Genomic DNA, 8,303 nt, shown 5'->3' with positions numbered 1-8,303 from the left:
AATTAAAACTGTCAGATACTTTACCATCAAGGGTTTTGAAATCTGACACTGATGGCCTGCATTTTGAAGTTATGCTCCAGCATACCTGGACCTTATGGTTCTATTCATTTTCTTCCAAGTTATTGCACTCGGCAAATACTATGCTTTTAAGTTATTTTATTATTATGCTATAACAAATATGGGTAAAATAAGAGTAAATTCATGCACCCCCAACTGAAATAGACACTGCAGTTAAACTTCGTTTCCAAACTTATGGGTCACCCTGTAGAAGAAATGAACTCTCAGGTAACATCCAGGTGACATAAATCCTGAATGGACTCACCAGGTGCTGCTGCCATGCTGCCCTCTGCTGGAAACCCACCAGAAAGAAATCAGATCTGTTAGGTTAAAACACAGAGTGAGATTAAACAGGAAGTTCTACCTTCATCAGTCTGTCTGCTCTGACATGTTGGTGGATAAACTCTGAAATAATGTCTGGACTCAACAAAAACTGTTTCCATCAATCTTTATGACCTCAGACTTTCAATGGAATTATGTTCCACCAATGGAATTACTTTATTTAATGATTGGCAGCAGAAACGGACATTTTAAAGTTGAAAACGTATTAAAAAAACAAGAATTTCCACATTTAAAATTACTTCAGAAGTGTTACATATTTATTTCCTGTAATTATGAACAGAAGTTTTCAAACCGTCAGATTCAAATGAAGCTGCTCCAGTGTTTATATTTAGAGACTTTAAATCGTGAACTCAACATGAAGAAAAATGAAGTTATCAAGACACTTTCATTCATTTACCTCAACTTGAGTTTAGTTTTAAACCAACTGACAGAGATTAGAGTTTAAATTGCACTAAATATGAAGTTGATGCAACATTATTTTGTCAACACAACCAATGAAAATAAAGTTTGTAACTTCAAAGTCTAAATGAGATTTTTATCTTGTAACTCTGCAGTTCTCTAAGTGGTAAGAACAGGTTCTAGGAATGACTTTTTACACTGCAGAGTTATTTAAAGGAATAAAAATCCAGGTTTTACGTCAAACCCTGGACTTGTGGATTCTCAGAGACATTTCATCTCATCAGGAAGGTTTCTGCAGCTTCCACTGACTGGAGGGAAGAAGTTGTGTTTTGCTGCCATCTGTGGTTCAAAGCTGTTTCACCTTTAACACACCTGAGAAGTGGAAGCACAGCCAGCAGTGATGTCACAGAGTCCTGGAGTTCACCTGAACATCACTGCAGCAAGGTGAGCACTTCAACAGAGAGGATTTCCACAGGTGGAGTTCTTCTTTAATGTCTGTCTGAGTTTCTTGGTGTCTAAATGGAAGCAGCTAACAGGGAGCAGAGCGGCAGCAGAGCTCTGGATTTAATCAGCTAAAAACCAGAAGATTCACTTTGATTCTTTTACTGTCTGTTAGTGATTAACTACAGAGAAACCTGATCAGTCAGATTAACTTTATACCTGCAGGACAAAGGTCTGATTTATGAACACGGGCAAAAAAAAGGGGCACTGAAAACTTGTGGATACCCTGACTGGACCTTTGTGAAGGCTCACGCAAGATCCAGAAAGGAGAACAACCCAGTGAAGACGGAAGAGAAGGAGAGCAGTCGCAACAATATAGTGATGCCATATGTGTCTGGTGTGTCTGAAAAACTGAGGAGGATTTTCAACAAACACCAGATCCCTGTCTTTTTTAAGCCAAATAACACCCTCTGGCAGAGACTGGTCCACCCAAAAGACCCCACACCACAAAGCCAGAAGAGCAACCTGGTGTATGCAGTTAAATGCAATGAGGAATGATCAGATCTCTACATAGGGGAAACCAAACAGCCACTTAACAAGCACATGTCTCAACACAGGAGAGCCTGTTCCTCAGGACAGGATTCGGCAGTCTTCCTTCACCTTAAGGAAGGACACTCATTTCAGGACACCAAAGTTCAGATTTTGGACAGGGAGGACAGATGGTTTGAGAGAGGAGTGAAAGAAGCCATCCATGTCAAAGTAGAGAAGCCATCTCTGAACGAGGGGGTGGTCTGCGACATCATCTTTTGCCAATTTACAATCAGGTCCTCTCAAAACTCCCCAAAAGAACTACTCAGCAGACTCATGCTAATGACCACCATTAGCACACAAGGGCTCAGTGACGCATTTCAACGACCCCCACCGATACTCACAACGACCATCGTTGAGTAGTCAGATGAGTTTTGGTATGGGTCGTTGGAATAATAGCCTTGAACACACCTCACAGAGGTTTAAAAGCTGAGGTAACACCAACCACCACCAGAACTGAAGAAGCCTCTTGGATGAGAGGTGAAGCGTCTTCAAGGAACTTTCTTAAAGTCCAGTGGATTGTTTTAAACTACTTTGGATAACCATGACCTGGATGAAGGAGAACCTACAGACATTTATGAACACGATTGTGTGTAAATGATCTCATAACGTTCTGTCTGTTCTCTACATGATGTGTTGTTGTAGCTGCAAACAGAAATGATTCTAGCTGCTAAAAGAAAAACTGGACATTTCCTAAAGTTATATAGAGCACCATGTCTGTCATCGTATCTGTAGAGATGAAGACAGCTGAAGTGGTTTTATATTCCGAAGACATTTCACCTTTTTTTTAAAAGCTCCTTTAGTTCTGACTGACTAGAGGAAGTTCTCGAACATTTCTCCTCTCGAGGAGAATCTGATCTATTCTTCTGAAGATCATATCTAACAAAATAAAAACACACAAAAATACACTGAACAAAAACATAAACGCAGCACTTTTGTTTTTGCTCCCATTTTTCATGAGCTGAACACAAAGATCTGAGCCTTTTTCTATGAACACAAAAGATGTAGTTCTCTCACATATTGTTCACAAATTTGTCTAAATCTGTTAGTTAGCTCTTCCCCTTTGTCAAAATGATCCATCCACCTCACAGCTGTGACAGATCAAGATACTGATTAAACAGAATGATTATTGCCCAGGTGTACCTCAGGCTGGCTACAATAAAAGACACTAAAATGACAAGGCAAATTTGTCAGTTTGCCTTGTCATTTGAGTAAAAACAGGCAGCAACATGCAACAGTTTGGGGTCCTCTATTGATTTGAGTTCTCAAATACTTTTACTTTGAAGGTCTCTGACCTGATTTGTTTTTTCAGGACTGTGTTCACAGTGAAAGTTGGGAACCTTCACAGCTTTATAAATACTCTGAACAGTAAAATAACTGAAGCAGCTCAAGCAGAATGCAGCAGAGGAAAACCTTTGTGCAGGCACAACACAACGTTCACAAGTACGCAAATTCTAGTCACTGACCTTGGACTATAAGGGACTAGTCATAAATGTCAGTCGTTAGTCTCAGAATGCTAGTCCTTAGCCAGTGATGATGGTCACTAACCTAGGAATGTTGGTTATTAACTAAGAATGCTGATGACTAGTGTAGTATAGTAATGTTATTGAGTTAGCGCGAGAGTAGCTACAAGGTGTGGCATGGAGACGAGAAGTGAACGAGACAGAAGGCAGGGACATTAACATGGAATATGTGCAAATAAAGAGCATAAAATAGTACTAAAGAACTGTTTATTTGACACAACACGACAACTAGCCTAAGAATGCTCATGAATAGTCAAAGAACACTAGTTACTAGCCTCTAATGGTGAGTGGCTAGCCTAAGAGTCATTAGCCCAGTGACTAGGTTAACAACCTGGTCGCTACTCGAAGAATGCTAGCTGCTAGCCATAGGATGCTAGTCACAGACCTAAGGATACCAATCACTAGGTTTGGGATACCAGTAACTACTCTATAAGGGCTAGTTGGACAGTTCTCTACTAATTTAACAGTTGACAGTTCATTTCTCATCCCTCCACATGTTGAAGTGTCTTTGGGTAGAACACCGAATGTCTTTGATGGAGGAACCTTAGTAGCTCTGTCTCCGCTGGTGAATAAATGTGTGTGAGTGGGTGTATAAACACATGGTAAAGTCCTATATAAGTACAGAGCATTTAGTCACTAGCCTAGGGATGCTAATTATTAGCATAGGGATGCTAGTCACTAGCCTTAGAACACTAGTCATTAGCTAAGGAGTACTAGTTGGTAGCACAGGTTGCCATTCATTAGCCTTGGGATGCTAGTCAGTAGTCAATGAAGGCTGGTCTCTATTCTAGGAATGCTTGTTGCTGTGAGCTGAGACATTTCTCTCATCTCTTAGTTTAGCATCAAATATTTGCAAATCAGAACAAGGCTGAGGCATTTTGTGAAAATGTGTGGACTGAAGTTAAAACAGAACTTTTTGGCTGCAGGGACTAAAGTTTGTAGAAAAGAAGTGGTCTCCAGCTGTTCAGCATGGTGGTGGAACCATCATTCTCTGGCTGGTGTTGCAGCCAGTGGTTCAGGGAACATTTCAGTGATGAATGGATCCAATAAAAGAGCAGCAAACATCAGAGTGTCAGTAAAACAGCTGGAGCCAAAACTGACCCAAACTTCTGCTTTCCATCAGAACTTCAGAGCTTTGGAGCAGTTTTCTTTTTTCTCTGATCCTCCTCCACTAACATTTTTAAGAAATATCTCAAGATGGACATATTTTAATGACTTTCAGCTGCTTTAAATGGTCAGAGTATTTTATCTTGTTTTATTTTAAAAATGGATCTCAAGCTGGGGCTGCACAGTGAGGTAGTGGTTAGCACTTTCACCTTGCAGCAAGAAGATCCCCGGTTCAAATCCCGGCCTGGGATCTTTCTGCATGGAGTTTGCATGTTCTCCTTGTGCATGCGTGGGTTTTCTCCGGGTACTCCGGCTTCCTCCCACAGTCCAAAAACATGCTGAGGTTAATTGATTATTCTAAATTGTCCGTAGGTGTGAATGTGAGTGTGATTGTGTGTCTGTATATGTAGCCCTGTGACAGACTGGTGACCTGTCCAGGGTGTCCCCTGCCTTCACCCGAGTCAGCTGGGATAGACTCCAGCACCCCCCATGACCCTAGTGAGGATAAAGCGGTGTATAGAGGATGGATGGATGGATGATGGATGGATGGATCTCAAGCTGTGATCCTGTGGTGCTTGTTTGAATATTTTAAACCATTTTGTTCTACAGATATACTTTACAGATCTTATCCTAGTCTTAATTGTTGTTGCTGCTTGTCTGATAACGTGTACACTGGCAGAAAATAAATTTAATTGAATTTGATTATATAATTTAAAACTGTTTTAGTAAAAAATCGAAGCTATTAAATTAGAACAAATATTCTGCATTAATATCGATGAGAGAAACCTGCAGTTCTGACAGGTCAGAGTCGTACATGAAGGTGAAATAAAACATTTAATGTCAGTGTGAACACGATAAACTTGGACTCACCAGGAGCTGCCACAGCGTCACATGAATTCACCTGGACGACCACCTTTATGGGATGTTAAGAAAATACAGTTAGAAACTCAGAACTTTTTATATATATTAATTCTTATGACGTCAGTTTGCTTTTGTGAATTCTATCAACTTGAAATTACATTTTGTCTCTTTAAGCCAGTTTTGCAGTTTCACTGAAAGTGTAAAAATGATGTTAACGGCTCCTTTAGTGGCTGAGGTCAAGATGTTCACATTTCTTTACAATTTTTTGCTGCAGTTTTCTTCCAGTAAGATCACAGAGTAAAGAAAAGGAAACAGTAATTCTAACAACAAAAACATGTTTTATGTTTCAAGTAAAACAAACATTTATTGACTTTCATTCAAATGAAGCTGCAGCATTTTAAACTGTTTATCTGAGACAAATCAGAGGATTGAAATAAATCTACCATAAACCAGCAGCATTAAATAACTGGTTCAGTTATTTTGGGTAAACTTTATTTAATTCCCTGTTACCAGTTAAGTTGGTCTAATTATTGTGTTTTTAGGCTGCAGAGTTTTATCTCCAGCTTCCAGCAGCAGTGTCTGGTCTGTTTCTTCACCAAAAACCTCTCAGTGTTTTCAGGAGTTCAGCTGCAGCATCGTCTCCTTCACTTTTACAGCTTTATCCTCATTAAAAACCTGCTTTCAGACTCTGGTTTAGGATCTGCTGTGAGTCATTTAATCAGGGGACACAGCAGCAGTAAATTCATCAATCATTTCCATCCTCTGACGGCTCTTTTTGTTTCATGGAGCCTCATTAAGCTCAACACTTTTTTACAAACACGTTCACAGTTTCTGCAGTGAAATCATCAGAACAAAGCATCAGGTTCTGGAGGAATCCAGTTATTTTCATCAAAGTCCAAATGTGTTTTCCTGTGAAGTATCTCTGGATGTTTATGTTACAAAAATGAGACACAAAGGGACAAAAGCGAGAAACAAAATCATTAAAAAAAAATTAGACACAAACAAAACAAACGACACAAAACAAAACGGATACAAAAAAATTACAAAATGACAAAACAATAGACACAAGCAAGGCAAAAAAACACAAAATGACAAAAAAGCGAGACAAAGGAAACAGAACAACAAAAGACAAAAAAATGAAACAAAAGACAGGAAATAAAACAAAAGAGACAAATAAAATCATCTACTGTGGATGTTTGTGATCTTAAATGGATCCAGACTGAATACTTTGTGTAAAATCTGAGGAAGCTGCTGCCAGAATGAAAATAATAAGTCAAGATCAAAATATATGATGGTGATTTACATCAGAAAACCCTCAAAGTCTCCAGCAACACAAGATTAGATAAAATCTATTCTTTTGAGCTGAAAAAAAATCAACTTCAAATGATTTTTTTTCCAACAAAACTCACATTTTTCTCCAGTTTTCCACCCAGAAACAAACACAATCGACTCTGCAGCAACACAGATTCTTAAAGGTCATAGTTACCTTTGTTCTCTTTATTGGTTTTATATTCCTTTATAGTTTTTACTACTGCTCCAGTCAAATCAGAGTTTACCTCTGCAGTGATCTTTACTGAGGACTTTTGGACTCTGCAGCAAACATTTATGAATGTCATCATTAACTGATCGTGATCATGAAGGCTGGTCTCTATTCTAGGAATGGTTGAGTTAAAGCTCGTGTCCGGAGTTTCCGTTTGTTTTCAATTTATGTATCATTTTTTAACAAAGCTTAAATGTGTTAGTCTAGTTCGATACTATAATATAAAGTTAGTATAACGCGATATGAAAATTTATTCCTGAGCTCCGCCTTCCTCTCATAGACCCCCATGTTATTCCAAAAAGCGCCGGTTGCTGCCGACCAATCAAGTTCGAGCTTCAGCTTTGTCATGCTGTCAATCAACGGTTACGCGCACAGCAAGCAAGCCCATGCAGAGGTGGGCGAGCTACGCACTACGCAACCACGCGCACATTTGTTTTGCTTGTGGAGGAGAGAGCATCAGGGCTCAGCAACTTCCAGAAAAGTTACCAATCCCACGGCTTGTCAGGCCAAGAGACTGCAGGACGTTTTTTGGCTCGGGGTGCTCGCGTCGCTCCCCGACCACGGCCTCCATAGCCCGCCTGACGGCTTCGTTTAGATGCCCGACCTCTGGAGGAAGATGTTGGGGCGTCTGGGACATACTCTTCATCAGAGGAGTCATGCAATTCTGAACTCTAGATAGAAATAAATAAACAATGTAACACATATACACGCGTAAATGCATTAAGTTTGATAAACAACGTCATCCAGAGGGATACACGAGTGTAATCACATATTGAAACTTTACTCGTTCGTCCTAGCAGATTCATGTTATTTTGGTATTAGGACAAGTTAGACTCAATACAGCATTCTAACGTAATTCCTTTATTATTTACTAAATGTACTAAATGTAGAAGAGGGGAAAACAGCAAAACAGGCGAGATGCTGCAGCACTCCGGGCACTTCTCTCATGTACTGCGCACGTGCACAAATAAAGGGGCGAAATCAGAGGGAGGGACCAACAGTGTTTTGGGAGACGCTGCGATTCAAACTCCAGACAGCAGCTTTAATGATCATTAACTCATCATGAACACAAACCTCAGACTGTTGTTGAAATGAGAGAAATCAAAGCAGAACATGTTTCCACTTGTTCCAGGTAAAAACAGAAGCAGACGTCCTGCTTACCTGAGGCGGCCGTCGCTCTTCACTCTGTTTCTGCAGGTAACAGAGTTCATGCAGGGATTCTTCATCTGATCAAACACCTGAAACACACCATCAGCTGTCAGTTTACAGTCACAGAACTTCACAGCTGTTTTCATTTCTCTAGGTTTTAATGAACGGAAGTCACCTGTGGACAGTCACTGCTTCCTTCTGAGTCCGAGTTCAAGAATGAAATGAGGACCAACCCAGTGATCAGAGTGTTGGTTTAATGTTTAACTCACTGGTATCACATGTTCAGTTAACTGGAT

The 8,303-nt window shown here is 39.9% G+C and overlaps 1 long non-coding RNA gene across 1 annotated transcript; it reads right to left on the bottom strand.

Annotated features, from left to right (window-relative positions):
- Window positions 1-276: 276 nt before the first annotated feature.
- On the bottom strand, window positions 277-8,046 carry LOC127534889 (uncharacterized). Its single transcript, XR_007943440.1, has 3 exons — window positions 8,020-8,046; window positions 5,328-5,370; window positions 277-377 (listed from the first exon to the last, which is right to left on the bottom strand). It is a non-coding gene; the product is annotated as an uncharacterized LOC127534889 (long non-coding RNA).
- Between the last annotated feature and the right edge of the window lie 257 nt (window positions 8,047-8,303).

Source organism: Acanthochromis polyacanthus, chromosome 7, assembly GCF_021347895.1.
Source record: "Acanthochromis polyacanthus isolate Apoly-LR-REF ecotype Palm Island chromosome 7, KAUST_Apoly_ChrSc, whole genome shotgun sequence".
In the NCBI taxonomy this organism is placed as follows: Eukaryota; Metazoa; Chordata; class Actinopteri; family Pomacentridae; genus Acanthochromis; species Acanthochromis polyacanthus.
This window is presented reverse-complemented; position numbering and strand designations above follow the sequence as displayed.